This window comes from Euprymna scolopes, chromosome 17 (genome assembly GCF_053919585.1).
Source record: "Euprymna scolopes isolate OS-2025 chromosome 17, ASM5391958v1, whole genome shotgun sequence".
Lineage (NCBI taxonomy): Eukaryota > Metazoa > Mollusca > Cephalopoda > Sepiida > Sepiolidae > Euprymna > Euprymna scolopes.
The window spans coordinates 97,462,716-97,486,152 of record NC_136498.1 but is presented as its reverse complement, the minus strand read 5'-3'; positions in this window follow the sequence as shown (position 1 = coordinate 97,486,152).

Sequence of the window (23,437 nt, the reverse complement as noted above, 5' to 3'; positions counted from 1 at the left end):
TTACACCTAATCATCATGATCATAAGCAAGACCATCTGTTTGCCCGAGTACATGGAAATTATGTTACACACACACACACACACACACACACACACACACACACACACACACATATATATATATATATATATATATATATATATATAATGGATGAATGATAAAAGTCTATATTCCAAATTTCATGCTGTTGACCATCTTACAATGTATTCCTTTAATGCAGCCAGACTTTGTGGGCACCGTGTAGGTTATGTAGCCAGACTTTGTGGGAACCGTGTAGATTATGTAGCCAGATTTTGTGGGCACCGTGTAGGTTATGTAGTCAGACTTTGTGTGCACCGTGTAGGTTATGTAGCCACACTTTGTGGGCACTGTGTAGATTATGCAGCCAGATTTTGTGGGCACCGTGTAGATTATGTAGCCAGACTTTGTGGGCACCGTGTAGGTTATGTAGCCAGATTTTGTGTGCACCGTGTAGATTATGTAGGCAGACTTTGTGGACACCGTGTAGACTATGCAGCCAGATTTTGTGTGCACCGTGTAGGTTATGTAGCCAGACTTTGTGTGCACCGTGTAGGTCATGTAGCCAGACTTTGTGGGCACCGTGTAGATTATGCAGCCAGACTTTGTGTGCACCGTGTAGGTTATGTAGCCAGACTTTGAAGGCACCGTTTAGATCATGCAGCCAGATTTTGTGTGCACCTTGTAGATTATGCAGCCAGACTTTTTGGGCACCGTGTAGATTATGCAGCCAGACTTTGTGGGCACCGTGTAGATTATGTAGCCAGACTTTGTGGGCACCGTGTAGATTATGCAGCCAGACTTTGTGGGCACCGTGTAGATTATGCAGCCAGACTTTGTGGGCACCGTGTAGATTATGCAGCCAGACTTTGTGGGCACCATGTAGATTATGTAGCCAGACTTTGTGGGCACCGCGTAGGTTATGCAGCCAGACTTTTCTAAAACACTTTATTCCAATAATGTCCACGAAGGGCGAAAGTGCTTGATTGATGGCCGATACCGAAACACTTTCTTTATAGAATCTACTGAAAATGAAAAAATACTCATCTCGTCATGTTATACAACAGGAGCATTCGTGTGAAAGTAAATTAAAATGAAAACAATATAGATAGATTGATTTCGCTGAGTCAGTTCAATATCAAACCTAATTATACCCCAGTATATGCGTGTGTGTGTTTGTGATTATCTTTACTCGATTTTATATGCATGACGAAAACTTATTAATTAACGAATGTTTTATTTCTTTTTTGTTATGATGAGGTGCAGCGAACTAAGTATTATGGTATCCGTTCGATGCACAGTTAAGAATTAATATGGACTAGTACATTATAAGTATGCCATAAAGCACTTATCATAAGCCAACTGCTCTAACTATTGCCTGTTTTTAACAGGCTAAGTGTTTCTTGTTTTGGGTAAGCATTAAAGTATTAACAAACATTTACAAGTAATTTTAACGTCTTTAAACTGGCAATGGAAGAATCTAATGCAATAAAAAGAAACTTTAAAATAGTTTAAATCGTAAAAAACTAAAGCAAATTCGTAGAAATCTCGCTGCTATTGCGTTTGTTTTCAGTTACAGTTAGAAATTCGCTTTTAAAATTAAAGGGATCTGAAATAGAATTCACTGGTTAAATGTTTTTTTTATTTCTTCGCTATTTCTTAAGCAACGGGTTAACTATAAGATGTCAGTTTTATTGCCTTTGGTAACAGTTCCTTGTGCCAGTGTTTGTTATGTCATATTTATGAAAACAGTTAGATGTTATTATGTGTTGATAGGTAAGTAGTTTCTTTTAAGAAACACGGTTTCAACGACTGTGTTTTACATATATGCGAGTAATTTTTATTCTGTGAACTTGCCCCCCCCCCAAATTTCTTATGCGTTCCTTGCGTATCAAATAACATTTAAATATTTTTCTTTATAATGCATGCTTATTAGCAACTAACTGGTCTTCTACACAAGTCATATAAGTTTTTATTTCATGACCAGGGATTTATATTTAAACCATGTTTAATTAATTATCATTGTTTTTAAATGAACCACGTTTTAGTGAAAAAGGTTGAAACAGATCTCCTGGACATGCACGAAAAAATCGTGTGCAAATTAAAACTATGCCGGGAAAATAAAGCAGCCATCTTTATTAGCAAGAAGGGCTATTTAAAAAAAAAATAGTTCAAGTTCGTTAAGATGGCGACTTTGTTTTTTGACCAGTTTTCAATTAGTCGTCACACGAATACGATGTAACTTATTATGACTTGTTTTTATTATTTCGATACTTATGTAGTGAACGTACCGTGCTGAAACAATAATGTTATTATTTAGAAACCTATATTTAACATGGCTGAAGAAGAGTGTTTTGTAACTATAGCTGGATTATTCTCATTTTAGATTCTAAAACTGGATTACTATCTGAATATTGCCTCGTATGACAGTTTTCTTTCTGTACCTACCTAGTCGCTACATTTTTTTTTATTACATTTTCACCCCAAACAAGGCACATTGCCACTTTGGTGTAGGAGGCTACTATCAGGGGCAACAACTACTGGGGTACTATGTAGGGATTTGGGCAGCAAGGTGTCGGTTCACGTTACACTTGAACTTCTGCACGTCTGTACTGTTGGGGAAGCAGAGACCTGGAATGGAATTCCAGAGTCTAGCGGTTCTGGGGAAGAAACTATTGGAGTAAAAAGATCTTTTACATCTAGGGATCTCTACAGTGTGGGGGTGGGATTTAGCAGCCTGTCGGGTTTGTCGAGGGTGCACACGTCGTGGGGGCACAAGTGATTGCAGTTCGTCAGAGCATTCACCACTAAAATACTTGTAGAAAAGGCAGAGGGATGCAACATTTCGTCGATGGGACAGAGGCTGAAGCTTAGATGCCAGTTCAGGGCCTATCAGGTTTGCGACTCTCTTTTGAACCTTGTCAAGGAGCGAGAGACTAGTAGCAGATGCACCAGCCCAGATGTGGCAGCAATACTCCATACATGGGCGAATGGTGGCCTTATAGAGGTACAGGATACTTTCGGGTGTTAGTAGTTTTCTAGCACGGTAGAGAGAGCCCACCTTTCTCGCAGCGGCCCCGGCAATGCCTTCAATGTAATTCTTCCAACTCATGTTTCCTGTGAACGTTAGGCCAAGGAGTTTGAAAGATGGACTCTCAGATAAAGAGTCGTTGGCCATTGCTATGGGTGGTAGAGAGGGTTTCTTGTAATTATTGAATGAAACTAGTTTAGTCTTGGCAGCATTGAACGCGACCAACCACTTTTGTCCCCATTCCACTACAGATTGGAGGTCATTTATGAATATCAGAAACAATAGAGGTCCAAGGATAGAACCCTGGGGCACCCCCGCATTTATATCATATTGTTTAGATGTACGACCGTCGAGGACAACCTGGATTTTTCTCTTATCTAAGAAGGATTTAATTATGTTAATTATTCTACCAGTGATACCGTATGATCTGATTTTACTGAGGAGACCCTCATGCCATACCCTGTCAAAAGCCTTAGATATATCTAGAGCTACCGCTCTGCCCTCCCCCGCGTTGTCCAGTGAATGGTATATACGTTCAGAGATCACAGTTATGATGTCTGCTGTGGAACGGGCTTGTCTAAATCCATATTGTTTGTCAGTCAGTAGTTTAGCATCTGTAAGATGATGGACAAGAGCATGGTTAATTATGGTCTCAAATATTTTGGCGAAAAGTGGGAAGAGGCTAATGGGGCGATAATTTGATGGGTCTGTCCTTTCGCCAGAATTCTTGAATACTGGTACAACAGAAGCAGTTTTCCAACAGACCGGAAAGCAAGCTTCATTAAGGCATTTGTTGTAGAGTTTGGAGAGAACTGAAGCTACTTCGGCTGAGCACTTTTTTAATAGCACAGCTGGGATAAGATCGGGTCCACATGCTTTTGAGGTATCAAGGTTTTTTATGATAGCATGCACCTGAGCAGGGGTGGTTTTCAGATCGTCTAGTGTGGCGTCTATCCGCATAGGAAAGTCAGGTAGGGGGTGGTTGGAAGGGTCCAGTGTGGAGTTTGAGGCAAACCGACTGGCAAGCATGTTAGCCTTGTCGGTTGCTGAGGAGACAACCTCGTGATTGTTGGTTGGTGGGGGAATTGTTGATTGCCCATTATTTACTACACTGTTGTAGATTTTCCAGAAGTCTCGAGTTCCTAGTTTTTGTGCTTCGATGCGCTTTTTAGTGGTTTCCGTAAATTCTCTCTTAGCTGTCGCTATTTCTTTCTTAACGTTATTTCTAGCTTCTATATACTTCAGTCTGTTTAAACTGGACTTATGTCGGTTAAACCTACGGTATGCATGCTGCTTTTGAGCAATGGCAGTTGCACAAGTCGACATAAACCATTGGGGAGAGTGCGGCTTGCTATAAAATTTCCGCATGGGAACATGCGCTTCGATTGCAGTTTTGAACCAGTCAGTGGTCTCGTTTGCACATTGTTCAGCAGGGAGAGAGAAAATATTTTTCCATGGAGCATCTCTAATTAGTTCCCTGATGGCTTCCCAGTCAGCCTTATTATAATATCTCGTTGTTTTGAGCACTGGCTCTTCAGTTTTGGGTCCTTTTTTCTTCATTTTTCATTTTTCTTCTGCATTTCATAAACTCTTTCTACTAATTTTTATGCATACATGATTAGTTTCATATTGTGAAGTTTCAATTTATCCTAGTATCAGCAATTATTTTGCTAAAATCTTCAACTTCTCTGAAATTCCCCTGATTAAGTAATTCTTAATGTTTATTTCTGAGTTCCTCGTCGAATAATATATATTATTTACTATAATAATTATTAAATACCTACAGACACTAGTGTTTCATCCTTTCGGGAATCATCAGTGCAGAGTGTCACGATTAACACCAGTCGATAGATTCGAACCCTGAAACAGAAGCCGTCCCTGGCTTCATAAGCAACGACCTAATTCATTCGGCTACCGTTAACCGCGAGAAATGCTGTTGAATTTAAACATTTTTTATTTTTTTAAAATGCTTTTTTACGTCGGTCACAGTGATGTAATTATTATATATATATATATATATATATATATATATATATATATATATATATATATATATATATATATATATATATATATGGTGTCTTTAACTTCTCTCCCCTTCTATTTTTGCCGCTGAGGAGACTATGTTTTTAAAGGACAAAACTTTTGTTAAATTATTCTCAATACTTATTGTCAGTTCCAATAAAATGAACATCGTTTCCGAAACGATCGTACAATCGAGTTGATTTTGGTTTTGGTTTTTTTTCCTCTTGAAACTGATTTTTTAATTTAAAATTATGAATCGTTTTTATCAATATTAAAATAGCTCTGGGATATCTATACCTATTGAGCTTATTATATATCTACAGTACAATGGATACTGTTTTCTTTTAAAAGTATTAATACATTTACTAATACATTAAAATAAACTCTGCTGTTTAGAGTTTAGACACCGGGTCTAATTCCCTCCAAAAAAATAAAAAATAATATATATATATATATATATATATATATATATATATATATATATATATATATATATATATATGTTTTTATTTGTTTTTGTTGGTGATACTTTCTTGAAAGAATTCAAGTATTTATACGAAAGTGCATTTTTACCTAATAGCTTGTTGGGAATAATTTTCCCGTTGACCAATGTCAGTGGATAATTATATTTTAAAAATAATATATATATATATATATATATATATATATATATATATATATATGACTGCTTAATACTCTAGAATATACAGTAGTATATAATATAAACTTATTGCAAGTGTTTTATTCCATCGAAGGAATTTGTCAGACGAATTATTTTAGTAGAAACAAACAAACTGTGTAGCTTACTTGCTATATATGTGTTCGTGTGTGTGTGTGCGTGTGTGCGTGTGTGTGTGTGTGCGTGTGCGTGTTTGTGTGTGTATTTTTACATTATTACATATATACACACAAATCATTATAATAATATATTTACAGAATATTATGGTTTGTTCTTAAAATAGAAAACGGGATTTTTATGTAGAAAAAAAATCAACGTCTATTTTATTCGTAAAACGCGTACACATTTGTGTTTTATTTGTTTGTTTTAACACAAAAGTCATGATTTTAAGATTGAGTGAAATATTTAAAAAAATGAAATTCATTATTTTTGTATAGTTATACAATAATTCATAAGATTCCAGGAAATATCGACTTTTATTCGATAAGCTAAAACGTACACCTACCGAAAAGAAAAAAAGAATGAAATAAATAAAATAAATAAATAGAATAAGTAATCAAAATAAATAAAAATAAATATAATAAATAAAATATAAATAACTAATTAAATGATTAAGTAAAATAAAGATAGATAGACAGATAGGTAGGTAGGTAGATAGATAGATAGATATGTAAATAAATTGACAGAAAAATATATAAATAGACAAATAGAGAGATGAAATATAAGGGTAGATAGATAGATAGATAGATAGATAGATAGATAGATAGATAGATAGATAGATATGTAAATAAATTGACAGAAAAATATATAAATAGACAAATAGATAGATGAAATAGAAGGGTAGATAGATAGATAGATAGATAGATAGATAGATAGATATGTAAATAAATTGACAGAAAAATATATAAATAGACAAATAGAGAGATGAAATATAAGGGTAGATAGATAGATAGATAGATAGATAGATAGATAGATAGATAGATAGATAGATAGATATGTAAATCAATTGACAGAAAGATATATAAATAGACAAATAGACAAATGAAATAGATAGATAGATAGATAGAAAATAGATAGATAGAGAGATAGATAGATATGTAAATCAATTGACAGAAAAATATATAAATAGACAAATAGACAAATGAAATAGAAGGGTAGATAGATAGATAGATAGATAGATAGATAGATAGATAGATAGATAGATATGTAAATCAATTGACAGAAACATAAATAAATAGACAAATAGATCGATACATGAAATAAAATACTGACGATATATCAACATATATACTCTGGGAAAATTGATAAAAAATATGTCTATCTCCTTATGTTTTCCATAGATCGATAGATATGATACGATAGATACATATGATAGAATAAGAAATGTTGTGAGAGCTGCAGATTTTAACAGACTAATGTAGATGAAATAAATATGATATTTTTGATAGGGCACTGTAGCATGAAGTGATTTCAATGGAACGTGACGAAATGTGAAAAGCTTTCATGAACTCCTCCGGGGGGATGGTGGATCAACAGAGCGAGAGGACATTTGATCTTGACTTCAAGTGCGGATCAAATTCTCTCTATCATCACGTCAGTCTAGGCTCACATCTACGTCCACTCTGTTAGATTCTCTGCTCAGTTCAAGAGCAAGAAACACTTGATCGGCCAGGCAACACAGCGCATCTTTTCATCTTCGCCTCATAGACCAAATTAAACCTCCATTCTCTTTGTGTCACAAAACATTCCGTTGAGAGAACTATATTGGCGAGGAAAAAAGTACTTCAGTTATAAAGGTTTACACTTCATTGTATTTTGTCAAATTTAATCTATTTAGTTTCATATATATATATATATATATATATATATATATATATATATATATATATATCTTCTATAATATAAAGCTGAAGTCTGTGTGTGTGTATGTGTGTGGTCACGAATAGGCTCCTATATGGTTGACTATTTTAAAAAACTGATTACATATAATGAGAGAAGGTGTATCGAGACACGGGAATGAGTATGTTTGATCTGACAGAACGGTGGTTCATTAAAAATTGTGGGGTCTGCGTTCGCGTCTGGCCCCCAAAGTATGGAAATCAAAAATGAAAAAAAAACTTTACAAGGGTTTTTGATATAGATGTACATCAGAATACTTTGATAAATATGTTTTAACTTAAATAGGGATGGTATAATAAAATTGTGGGGTCTGCGTTCGCGCCTGGCCTCCATAGAATGGAAATAGGCACAAACTTTAATAAAGACTTTTCATATCAATCTGCATAAGTACACTTTGATAATTATGTTTCAGTTTTAAGAAATATGGTATAATAAAATTATGGGGTGTTCGTTCGCGCCTGGCCGCATAGAATGGAAATATGTCAAAAAGTTTAACAAGGTTTTTTAATATAGATCCACATAATATTGTGATAAGTGTTTCGGTGCGAAAAGGTATGGTATAATAAATAATGAGGGTTATCAATTTTATTTTTACTTTCATCATATTTTGCTTTGGTTTTGATACCTCCAAATTCGTATATATATATATACTTAGTTGACAAATATTTATTAAGAAGAAATAAAATTACCCATATACAAAATTATTTAACACGTTGTAAAATTGCATTCTTAAGCTGTCATTTCATCTTGCTACAATATTTAAACCAATCAGAAAGCATCTTCCGGTTCCGGCTCCTTACGGTTCATAACAGCTCTCAGACACTGCACAGTTAGCCGCTTTTATTACTGTTTTAAAATGGTTAAAACAAAGGAATGTACTGATGATATGCGCCAGAAAATCGTAGCAGGATATAAAGATGGAAAGAGGGTACAGGAAAATAGCTTCAGAACTAAATTTGGTGGTGAGTACAGTTAGCGTTGTCGTGAGAAATTAGAAAAGAACGGATGGTAATACTAAAAATCACACAAGAAGTAGTCGGACACGTAAATTAAATGATGTTATTGCTTGTTACATTGTTCGTAACGTCAAGAAAGAACCATTTCTGACTCGTTCAGAAATTCAATAAGATTTGCAGAAAGCAGGTATTGAAGTAAGCAAGGACACAATCAAGAGATCATTGAATCGTACAGGCCTCTATTCGAGATTACCGAGAAAGACTCCATTGTTGAGTTCTAGACACGTGAAAGATCGTTTGAAATTTGTTTATAAATATCAATATGAATCGGATGACTTCTAAAACAAAGTTATTTGGTCAGATGAAACAAAAATTGAGCTTTTCGATGAAACATGCGCACCCATGAAGGAAAAAGAGCACATTTTTACCATCTAATACCATTCCATTGTAAAATTTGGAGGTGAAAATGTGATTATGTGGGGCTGCTTTTCTGCAAATGAAGTTGGAAGAATGGAATTCATAGAAGGAAAAAATGAATACAGGAAAATACACGAAGATTTTTCAACACCAGCAAGACAATGATCCAAAGCACAAGGCTAAAATATCTATGAAATCGTTTCAAGATAATGACACTAGTGATCTACAGTGGCCTAGCTAGTCACCCGACGTAAATCCCATCGAAAATCTGTAGAAAGCGTAGAAGTTAAGGGTGCATGTTAGAGATTCCAAGAATATTAAGAAATTGAAGAAAAATTGCTGAAACTACAAGGAGATGCTTGTAAGAAACTGATAGGCAGTTATAGAAAGCGTTTAGAAGCTGTAAGGCAGAACACAGGATATACAACGAAATATTAGTAAATGTGTTAAATAATTTTTATTGTTTAGATTGATAATATTTTTAGATCGATAATATTTTTAGATCGATAATATTTTTAGATCGATAATATTTTAAGATTGATAATATTTTTAGATTGATAATATTTTTAGATTGATAATATTTTTAGATCGATAATATTTTTAGATCGATAATATTTTTAGATTGATAATCTTTTTAGATTGATAATATTTTTAGATCGATAATATTTTTAGATTGATAATATTTTTAGATTGATAATATTTTACGATTGATAATATTTTACGATTGATAATATTTTTAGATCGATAATATTTTTAGATTGATAATATTTTTAGATGGATAATATATTTAGATTGATCATTTTTTTAGATTGATCATTTTTTTAGATTGATAATATTTTTAGATTGATAATGTTTTTAGATTGATAATATTTTTAGATTGATAATATTTTTAGATTGATAATATTTTTAGATTGATAATATATTTAGATTGATAATGTTTATTCAAAGATTGAGTGGTGTAAATTTCATTCAAATAAACTTTATATGTTTTGGGAAATGCGGTAAAAACCCAATATTTTGCTACCCACTTTATGGAATGAGAATGCATTATTGAGTTAATCGACGTTTCATCCCTATTCAATATGTGTACTTTCGAAGAAAATTAATTAAAACTACACATGCAGTTTGAACTGTTTGCTGTCTGTTATATTAAAAAGTGTGTCTGTTCCTTCCTTCGAACGGAACATGTTTTTTACAAGTGGGTATTTGATATATTTTCATATCACACGCAGCAAACATTTCTAAATACACTCGTAGCTTTATTTTCTTATAATGTTATTCGTTTCCGATGAAGTGTCTTAGGACAAAACGGCGATAAACTCACTAATGTATTAGGTTTTTTTTCTTATTCCCATAACATTGAAATATTAATTAATTATATCTATGCATCTATCTATCGAGATATATATGCGTATATACATATATATAGATATATATGTATATATATATACATATATATATATCAAGTGAGAATATGTGTGTGTAAGAACAACTATATACTCAACGAATTATTTATCTACAGAATTGGTATATAGGGTATTCAAACATCTTGAAACCTTTTTAATCGAGTTTCATGCGAAAAGAAAAGAGCTGCTAAATGGGTCAACATTAAAAAATTGGTACTTGGGATTATGGGATTTTTATCTGTTTGTCAACTATTTAACGAATGCGCATACGCGAATAGTCCACATGACAGCGTCCTTATATTAAGAATAAGTAGGTTTGAAAAACTATTTAAAAATCGTGGCAAAATGTTCGAGTATTTATTTCTAACTTACAAGAAATTAACTGTTTAGAAAAAAAAACAATACTTGCATGCACATGTCTCAGTTTCTTTTCGTGTATTTTCTTACTTTTTTTTTCGGTTATGTTTAATACCAGGCAACACCGGGTACATGTGTGTGTGTGTGTCTGTCTGTCTGTCTGTCTGTCTGTCTGTGTGCATGTGTAATTTAAAATGGTCTATATTAAAGTTTCAGTACTGCAGTGTAGTTGTCAGGATTATAAATTCATAATAAAGCAAATTCTCAAACGAATGTCGAGTCTTGATATTTATTAATCTTCCACCGCAAGAAATGTTGCACAAGAGTCGGAAACTGGGATTGAAAAGTTAGCGTTATAGGAGAAGAATAGATAACCAAACGATTGTAAACAGCAACAATCGCTATCCGGCATGAGAGTACAGTTGCTTGGCTTAAAGTCAAAACCTGGTGAAATGAAGTGTCAAGGAACGTGTTACTTTGGCTTCCTCATCCTAACCTTTGCCCAATTCAAAATACCCCTCTCTTCTGAATACCATTCGAAAAACTTGCACACGGAAATAAACAGATAGACGCAGACCACATACATGTATAACAGAATATAAACATATACAGACAAGCCACGAATTGCATGCAAACAAGCACACTCACCACTTAAAATCCTCATATATACATACTCAAGTCGAACACATGACGTTACTTACAAATTAAACCTATCAAGTATGTTTGCATAAAAACACACATGAAAAAATAAACTAACTATATAATACACATCACACAAATTAGAAAAAAAATATACTTACATCTGCACACATATATAAACAAACATATTAACGACGATACTTGCACTCACACAGTGCAACGCACACACACTTAGAAAATACAGGGTGGGCCAAAATAAGGGTCCTATCTTTAAATATAATCATATATATATATATATATATATATATATATATATATATATAGGACCCTTATTGTGGCCGACCCTGTATAATATTAATAAAAATAGTCCTAAAAATAAAGACAGAACTTCTATTTCTTTATAGTTCAGGTCAAAAGAAACGCAATTATCATCTTAATATATTCATTAACTAATTCATTAATTGCAGCTATCTTAGGTTTTATTTATGTCAGATGTATTTAGAATGAAAATAAAAAAAGATATCTAACAAGCCCATCCATTTTAATTATTAACTAATCGTTATTATTTAAAATATCCGATATAAACATGTATTTAACAGTTAATAACCACATTTCCAATACTTATAATATGAAAACCACATCTCAATCCTCATATAATTACAACATTTTAAATACAATAGCAAGCACATTTCAAGCACTTATATAATTATAAACATTTCAAATACACATATAATTATAAAAATATCATTTAAAATGCTCATAAAATTACAATCAAATAAACAATATTCATATATATGTAACTACATATAATAATAACCACATTTCAAATACGTATATAACTAACAGTTCAGCCCGGCTTTGCTCGGGGCCTATGTACTGTTCATAACTCATAACTTTATGTGCATATGTATCTATTAAAAAGTGTGCATATGTACCGTAATGCTTTTCTATATAATAGGCTTCCTTAACTACCATAGAGCAAAGTTGGTAGAGATACCAGAGATCAATTTTTTTTTAACTTTGACCCCAATTTTGATCCCTTTACATTTATTGTTTTGGGCTCAAAACAAATTTATTGTTTGACCCATGTCCAAGTAAACTACATCTGAAATTTCAAGTGTTTAGACCCTAAATTAGCGAGAGGAATTTTGTAGAGCCTGCAAAGGTCAACCCTTTCAACTCTGACCTCTTGGTAGCGACATTTTCGCCCAACAACTGATTAAAAAGCTTGCTGCATGTCTGAATACCCTTTATGTAAAATTTAAAATGTTTAGACCCCAATTTGGCTTAATAGTTTGTTAGAGATCGCAGCCAACTTCTCGACCAAAAACCGATTAAAAAAAACTTACCATTTGTCTGATTACACTTTATGTAAAATTTCAAATGTTTAGACCAAAAATTAGCTGAGTAATTTCGTAGAAACCGCAGAGGTCGATTGTTTTTTTTTACTTTGACCTCTATTATGACCCTTAGCATTTATTGTTTTGGACTCAAATCAAATTATAAAGTAAGATCTATGTCCAAGTAATCTATATCTAAAATATCAAGTGTTTAGACCCAAAATTGGCGGAGGAGTTTGGTAGAGTTTTCAAAGATCAAATCGTTAAACCCGATTAAAAAGATTTTCTCAAATCTCAATATCCCGTATGTCAAATTTCGAGTCTGTAGACTGAAAATTGCCAGAGTTAGTTGGTAGGGAAGTACACACACACACACACACATTTTCACTTTTATAGATATATAGATTGTAACCACATTTCAAATACTTCTATAATCATAACAATTCTAATACTTATATAATTATAACCACTTTTCGAATACTTATATAGTATTATATGTGAACTATATATATATATATATATATATATATATATATATATATATATATAATGATAATATGTGTATGCGTAAAGACGACTATCAACCTATATACCCAGCGAATTTTTTATCTACAGATTTGAAATTTGGTAGATAGGGTATTCAGACATGACGAAACTTTTATATCGGTTTATATACGGAAAGAGGGCTGTTAACGAGGTCAAAATTAAAAACTTGGTACTTGGGATTATGGGATTTTTATCTGTTTGTCAACTATTTCACGAATGCGCATACGCCAATCGTCTACATAACAGCTTTCTTATGTAAAGAATAAATAGGTTTGAAAAACTGTTTAAAGATTGTGGCACTGTCTTTAGGATTTTGTTTCGATCTCAGCTTGAGTATTTCTTTATAATTTACAAGAAGTTTTAAAAAAAGTTTAGAAAAAAATACAATACTTGCATGCAACTTTCAAATATGTATAGAAATACAACTACCTTTTAAAGAGTCATATGATTATAACGACATTTCAAATACTTATATAATGACAACCACAGTTCAAATATTATATAATGACAACCACATTTCAAATACTTATATAATGATAACCACATTTCAAATACTTATATAATGACAACCACAGTTCAAATATTATATAATGATAACCACATTTCAAATACTTATATAATGACAACCACATTTCAAATACTTATATAATGACAACCACAGTTCAAATATTATATAATGATAACCACATTTCAAATACTTATATAATGATAACCACATTTCAAATACTTATATAATGACAACCACAGTTCAAATATTATATAATGATAACCACATTTCAAATACTTATATAATGATAACCACATTTCAAATACTTATATAATGATAACCACATTTCAAATACTTATATAATGACAACCACAGTTCAAATATTATATAATGATAACCACATTTCAAATACTTATATAATGACGACCACATTTCAAATACTTATATAATGACAACCACATTTCAATTATTATATAATGACAACCACAGTTCAAATATTATATAATGACAACCACATTTCAAATACTTATATAATGATAACCACATTTCAAATACTTATATAATGACAACCACATTTCAAATATTATATAATGATAACCACATTTCAAATACTTATATAATGATAACCACATTTCAAATACTTATATAATGACAACCACATTTCAAATACTTATATAATGACAACCACAGTTCAAATATTATATAATGACAACCACATTTCAAATACTTATATAATGATAACCACATTTCAAATACTTATATAATGACAACCACAGTTCAAATATTATATAATGATAACCACATTTCAAATACTTATATAATGATAACCACATTTCAAATACTTATATAATGACAACCACAGTTCAAATATTATATAATGATAACCACATTTCAAATACTTATATAATGATAACCACATTTCAAATACTTATATAATGACAACCACAGTTCAAATATTATATAATGATAACCACATTTCAAATACTTATATAATGATAACCACAGTTCAAATATTATATAATGATAACCACATTTCAAATACTTATATAATGATAACCACATTTCAAATACTTATATAATGACAACCACAGTTCAAATATTATATAATGATAACCACATTTCAAATACTTATATAATGACAACCACAGTTCAAATATTATATAATGATAACCACATTTCAAATACTTATATAATGATAACCACATTTCAAATACTTATATAATGACAACCACAGTTCAAATATTATATAATGATAACCACATTTCAAATACTTATATAATGATAACCACATTTCAAATACTTATATAATGACAACCACAGTTCAAATATTATATAATGATAACCACATTTCAAATACTTATATAATGATAACCACATTTCAAATACTTATATAATGATAACCACATTTCAAATACTTATATAATGACAACCACAGTTCAAATATTATATAATGATAACCACATTTCAAATACTTATATAATGATAACCACAGTTCAAATATTATATAATGATAACCACATTTCAAATACTTATATAATGATAACCACATTTCAAATACTTATATAATGATAACCACATTTCAAATACTTATATAATGACAACCACAGTTCAAATATTATATAATGATAACCACATTTCAAATACTTATATAATGATAACCACATTTCAAATACTTATATAATGACAACCACAGTTCAAATATTATATAATGACAACCACATTTCAAATACTTATATAATGATAACCACATTTCAAATACTTATATAATGACAACCACAGTTCAAATACTTATATAATGATAACCACATTTCAAATACTTATATAATGACAACCACAGTTCAAATATTATATAATGATAACCACATTTCAAATACTTATATAATGACGACCACATTTCAAATACTTATATAATGACAACCACATTTCAATTATTATATAATGACAACCACATTTCAAATATTATATAATGACAACCACATTTCAAATACTTATATAATGATAACCACATTTCAAATACTTATATAATGACAACCACAGTTCAAATATTATATAATGATAACCACATTTCAAATACTTATATAATGATAACCACATTTCAAATACTTATATAATGACAACTACATTTCAAATACTTATATAATGACAACCACAGTTCAAATATTATATAATGACAACCACATTTCAAATACTTATATAATGATAACCACATTTCAAATACTTATATAATGACAACCACAGTTCAAATATTATATAATGATAACCACATTTCAAATACTTATATAATGATAACCACATTTCAAATACTTATATAATGACAACCACAGTTCAAATATTATATAATGATAACCACATTTCAAATACTTATATAATGATAACCACATTTCAAATACTTATATAATGACAACCACAGTTCAAATATTATATAATGATAACCACATTTCAAATACTTATATAATGATAACCACAGTTCAAATATTATATAATGATAACCACATTTCAATTACTTATATAATGATAACCACATTTCAAATACTTATATAATGATAACCACATTTCAAATACTTATATAATGACAACCACATTTCAAATACTTATATAATGACAACCACAGTTCAAATATTATATAATGATAACCACATTTCAAATACTTATATAATGATAACCACATTTCAAATACTTATATAATGACAACCACAGTTCAAATATTATATAATGATAACCACATTTCAAATACTTATATAATGATAACCACATTTCAAATACTTATATAATGATAACCACATTTCAAATACTTATATAATGATAACCACTTTTCAAATACTTATATAATGATAACCACATTTGAAATACTTATATAATGACAACCACATTTCAAATATTATATAATGATAACCACATTTCAAATACTTATATAATGATAACCACATTTCAAATACTTATATAATGACAACTACATTTCAAATACTTATATAATGACAACCACAGTTCAAATATTATATAATGACAACCACATTTCAAATACTTATATAATGATAACCACATTTCAAATACTTATATAATGACAACCACAGTTCAAATATTATATAATGATAACCACATTTCAAATACTTATATAATGATAACCACATTTCAAATACTTATATAATGACAACCACAGTTCAAATATTATATAATGATAACCACATTTCAAATACTTATATAATGATAACCACATTTCAAATACTTATATAATGACAACCACAGTTCAAATATTATATAATGATAACCACATTTCAAATACTTATATAATGATAACCACATTTCAAATACTTATATAATGACAACCACAGTTCAAATATTATATAATGACAACCACATTTCAAATACTTATATAATGATAACCACATTTCAAATACTTATATAATGACAACCACAGTTCAAATATTATATAATGATAACCACATTTCAAATACTTATATAATGATAACCACATTTCAAATACTTATATAATGATAACCGCATTTCAAATACTTATATAATGATAACCACATTTCAAATACTTATATAATGACAACCACAGTTCAAATATTATATAATGATAACCACATTTCAAATACTTATATAATGACAACCACATTTCAAATACTTATATAATGACAACCACAGTTCAAATATTATATAATGATAACCACATTTCAAATACTTATATAATGACAACCACAGTTCAAATATTATATAATGATAACCACATTTCAAATACTTATATAATGACAACCACATTTCAAATACTTATATAATGACAACCACAGTTCAAATATTATATAATGATAACCACATTTCAAATACTTATATAATGACAACCACATTTCAAATACTTATATAATGACAACCACAGTTCAAATATTATATAATGATAACCACATTTCAAATACTTATATAATGACAACCACATTTCAAATACTTATATAATGACAACCACAGTTCAAATACTTATATAATGATAACCACATTTCAAATACTTATATAATGACAACCACAGTTCAAATTATATATAATGACAACCACATTTCAAATACTTATATAATGATAACCACATTTCAAATACTTATATAATGACAACCACAGTTCAAATACTTATATAATGATAACCACATTTCAAATATTATATAATGACAACCACATTTCAAATATTATATAATTACAACAACATCCATCAGAGTCGTGTTTCCCAATGTTTTCGTGTGTTCCTTCGTGAAACGCTTGTAATATCACTGATGTCCAACAGAATCGCTTCTATCTTATTTTTTTTTTTTAATTTTATCTTATTTTTTTCTTCATAATGGAAAGAATTTTTTTTTCTTTTTATAACTTTAGGGGTTTTCCTGACAATGGTTAAAGAAAAATTCACATATTTTTTTAACACCTAGTTCAAATATATAATAATTCGATTTGTTTTTATTCTTTTTCACAATTCAAAAATAACTGAAATAATTATTTCTGTACATGTATGACAAAATTTGGTTTGAAATACAAACTGAAAAAATCCTTCGTATATATGTGTAAAGGTATAATAATCCCTGCCTTTTTAATAGTATCTTCGTGAAAAAAGTTATTAAAAATAATTGTAGGAATTATCCGATCTTAACATGTTTTAGTATTTTTAATTGCATTAATTTTTTAATTATTTATTATTCACCTTAAATCCATCCAATAATCAAGAAAATTATGGTTGTATGCGTAAATATGTGTCAGATAACCATGAAATTAACCGATCTTAACATGTTTTAGTATTTTTAATTGCATTAATTTTTTAATTATTTATTATTCAATTTAAATCCATCCCATAATCAAGAAAATCATGGTTGTATGCGTAAATATGTGTCAGATAACCATGAAATTAACCGGCAGTAATGGGAGGATAACATTCCTTGACGCGAAGATACAAAGTGTAATTTTCCAAGGAGATGGTTTATCTCCCTTGCTTTTTGCGTTGCCATATATTCGCTTAATAAAGTCGATGTGTCTACAACCTGAACCAGAGCCGCCAACAAGACATAAACAAAAAGGCAACTACATGCTTTTTATGGATGACCTCAAGCTGTATACTAGTCCAGATGTTAACTTTAATCGGTTCTTGCTGAGTATACATATCTTTACAAAAGATATTGGAATGACATTTGGTCTGGACTAATGTTCTATGTTCTCACTCAGAACTGGGAAGGAGGTCCGAATGAAAAACGAAAGGATAGCGAGTGTACTGACATCAAAACCCTAGAAAGGGAATAATACAAATACGTAGACGTAAAAAACGACTTAATTCAACATGGCAAAATGAGAGAAAATGTAAGAAAAATTACAAAACAATTCACAAATAAAAACTGCCATTAACCAGCTTGACATATTGACTGGCCAAAAAAGGATCTAACCAGCAAGAAAAATGATTACAATGTACAGTATTATGTACAGAAATCAGTGTCAATCAAATCTGTGTTTGTTCAGAGAAGCACATAGTATGGTTCTCTCAGGAATTAACCACAAACACTGGGCCATTATTGTGAGCACAGGGAATTATTTGATGAGCTTCCAGAATCCAAACATTTAGATAGTATACGAACACTAAGAAACAAGTGCCAGTAGAACTGCTGGCATTACGAAACTTGACAAGCATTTTGGGCAAGTCTGTCTTATAAATGAGACAGAAACAGAAAACAAGACTACAACGGAAATAGACCAAAAGAGTTGGCAAAAATACACTAAGACATTTCATTAAAGAAAACTGGAAGAATGAGCCAACCAACAGCGTATGTCAAGTAGTTTTTTTTTTTAATTTTCTTCCTTTGAAGATTATAACGCTGGGTATGGGGCAGCCAAACTAGCTGCCAACATTGCCCTGATTTTTATTGAAACCAGCCGAAGGCTCTTTTTAGTATCCTCGTTGTTCCCCTTAAGTACAATTGTTTCGGTCTCTTTTGCACGATTCACCAGGAATATTAGTTAGGTAGGACTTCAGATGAGCTATCGCATGATTATATACATAAGGAAGACTCTTTAGATATGCTGAAAAGAGAATTGCTTCACTATGATCAGGAGAGGATGATAATGGCTGCCCAAGATCAAAGTTGAATGACTAATGCTTTTAAAAAGATGAGTGGCTAATACTGACAAGTGCAGGTTCTGCGACACAAATGTAGAAATTATGAGCCACCTGACATCAGGTTGTAAAGTTCTGCTGGGGTCCAGCTATTATTGAACGCAAATATTTCCACCGGAAAATCTATAAAACGATGAATATCCAGTGTAACATCAAGTCTTCGGAACATGTTTACCAGTGAGAACAGTTCGAAATAAGTCATACACCATCCATTGTGACTATGAATTCACACAGCTACATACCTAGAAAATAGAACTGTTAAGCGTGACATAGTGATCTGGGGCAAGAGGGCGAGAGTAGCAACCCTAGTGTAAATAAGTGCTAATTATGCAGACCTTAAGAAGATCTTCATCGTTCCAGTAATTATAGGAGAAACTGGACTCATGAAAAACAATTTCAAAAACGACCTGGTGAACTAAGTGCGAAAAATATACAAATAATTCCACTCAAAGGAAAAATTATCTCCCGGTTGAGTAACTGAAATAGTGAGTGAATGTCTGGCATCCGATAGAATGCAACATGCCCAGTCAATAACAAAAGAAGAAAAATTAAACAAACAGAGAGAAATATAGTACTTTGTTTGTTTGTAAATAAACAAGAAGGTTGAGCACTGTAAACCCGGTGATCAAATGTCTATATAAATGGGAATTTGATGAGGTCGTTTACGGGCACTGATTTCACGGACTGAAAGTTAGAACTGCCGACTGTCAGCTAGATGGGTATATTCAATCCTTGGCTAGGGCTGGGCGCTACTCTAGCCGCACTGATGAGCTGTAATACAACAAAATAGTATTATATGTGAACTATATATATATATATATATATATATATATATGTGTGTGTGGTTTTGTCTGTATATATATATATATATATATATATATATATATATATATATATATATATATATATATATATACGTTTTCTTTTTTATTACCGTATCTTTCTGTTAAGTTACATTATTGTTTCAGCTACCCGGCCGTTTTTTTTTTGTTTTTTTTTGCCGTCTGTAGCTTCCTTAGACTTTTACAGAAATATTCGTTATGATGGGATGAAAGAGTGAATGATGTCAGAGGAGGGGTGCGAAAAGAGCGGAAAAAGAGGAAGGGGACAAGGGTGAAAGGTGGGAGGGGTGCTTGGTATGTCGGTAATGTTTTAGTTTTGGAGTTTAAGGACCTTAAGTGGTTGTGGGGGAGGGTCTGGGAAATTCATTTCTGGTGTGGCTGAGGGCATAGGGATACTTTGAGGGGGAGAGGGATATGTGAGGGTAGGAGGAGGGTGTTGCTTTAAAATTCGAGTCTTAATGTTTAAGTTTTTGGCGTCTCGTTGGTAGGATGATTTCTTGATATGTATGTCTTGACTTGTTGGGTGTTTGCTTAGGTTCGGAGGCGAGGGGCTATGATTCGGTTTATTTATTTGGTTTTTATTTGTTGTTAATTGCTTGGAGAGGGTTATATTGGAAGAGGTTTGTGTTTACTATAATCGTTTTACGCAGATTTTACGCAAGTATAAATCATGTAGAATATCTGCATGAATATAATCACATGTAATAGTTAACTAAAGTTGATCATTCCATAAGAAAACCGAAAAACTAATAGGAAATTAATTAAAATGAATGTTTAAAAGAATATTCCAAAAATATTGTAGGAGTATATAATTTTAAATCAATAAATTTATTTATTTAGACACCCAAAACCGTCAATTAAATACTGTTTGAAAATAGCTTTTATTTATGGAATGCTTGTTTCGAATCTAATTTTTTTTTCACCTACTAAACGCGGTAACCCTAATCGAGTGATTCATGGGCAAACACGATACTCAATAAATCTTATGACGTTTTGTTGCAGTTTCCCTATTAGTACTATAGACCAAACGCAACATCCAAGAACAATGTTTCTTTCCAGGAATGTTCTATCTAAGAAACAAAGTACCACGAAGCTGCTTTCCAATCGACTAAAATGTGGTCATCTTCAAGTTCAATCTAAACAAATACCTGTCGAGCTGGCCTCTTGGATAATCAGTTCCTCTCAATTCTTGTTTCCAATCCTTTTTTCTAATCCTTGGCTGAAGGAACTCAAGTTATATATATATATATATATATATATATATATATATATATATATATATATATATATATATATAATAGTACAGAAGTTCAGAAAAACATTGGTACCGTCGGTTTCAAGCCCAACATAAAGGGGACCAGTTAATGATATATATATATTCATAAGTTTTGTATTTCGGTTTCGATTTAAGCTAATGCACCCAAGTCATATAGATATATTTTTTTTTATTTTTGAAATCGCAACTTTATAACATATAAAATCCGATAGAACATTAACTCTATAATATATACGAAATCTTCAAGAATTAAAATATCATATTTAAACGTACTTTACGACCGGGCTCTGCTGGGCGTTTGTGCTAGCTTAGATAAATACTTTTGCCGTTTTAACAAAAGAGCTACAATAATATCAGAGCGTCTCCATTTATACTGAACATCTACAGAATGCCAACATCAATATATTACATATGAATGAGTCCACTGTGAAATTTCCGCTGGTACCGCTAGTTATTATTATTATCATGAATAGTAGTAGTAGTAGTAGTAGTAGTAGTAGTAGTAGTAGTAGTATAATTTAGATCTTCCTGTCTGCCGATTTCGTACAATTCTGCACAATAATTTTCAAGCATTTACGTATGGCTTTATTTACCATTTGCAATAGTAGTATTAGTACAAGCAACATCCACAGTAGATAATTTCTAAATACGAAAGTACTTTGGATACACGCCGATAATAGCAACCCGCAGAGACAATGTTTCTCAACTTGAAAGTAGAATGAAAAGAAGATCGGAAAGGTGGAATAAAATTTCTAGTCTAAACGAATCGATAATGGAATTGTAGATTTGAAGCGTAACATTGTATTAGCACTTGCTTGACCCAACTTGTTGCTGCCGCTGATGATGCAGAGAAAATCGTTATTTCGGCGGAAGCTTTGAAAACCACTCAAGTTCGATTTGCCAATCTATTTACTCTTATCTTACGCTTGGATGGGTAAATTTAGAATACGATATAACATGTCTATCTCTCCCCAAAGTACATTTAGGTCAGCTGTGTCAAGAACCGTTTTGTGTCGATTCCTCTTAGTTTTCTCTGCAGATTATTAGAAACTCTTCCAAGCATTCCTACAATTTACTGATATCACAATAATTTTCCTTGTGTTCCACATTCCTTTCAGTTCTCAGTTAATTTTCACCATATGAACTGCTAAGACGACGAAATGTACAATTTGGCTCGTTTTTCCTTCTTATCGATTGTTATCACATTCATCCTTTAGTTTTCATTTCCTAATTCTTGTTCCGGTTTGTCAGTATTTTCATGTTTAGATTGGTTTGTAATACTGATGAAACTGTTAAGTTTTCTTAATAAAACGCAAAAATAATCACGACGAAATAAGTAAGCTACAAAGGAACATTCTTGTGAAATGGATGGCAATGGAAGCAGATGTG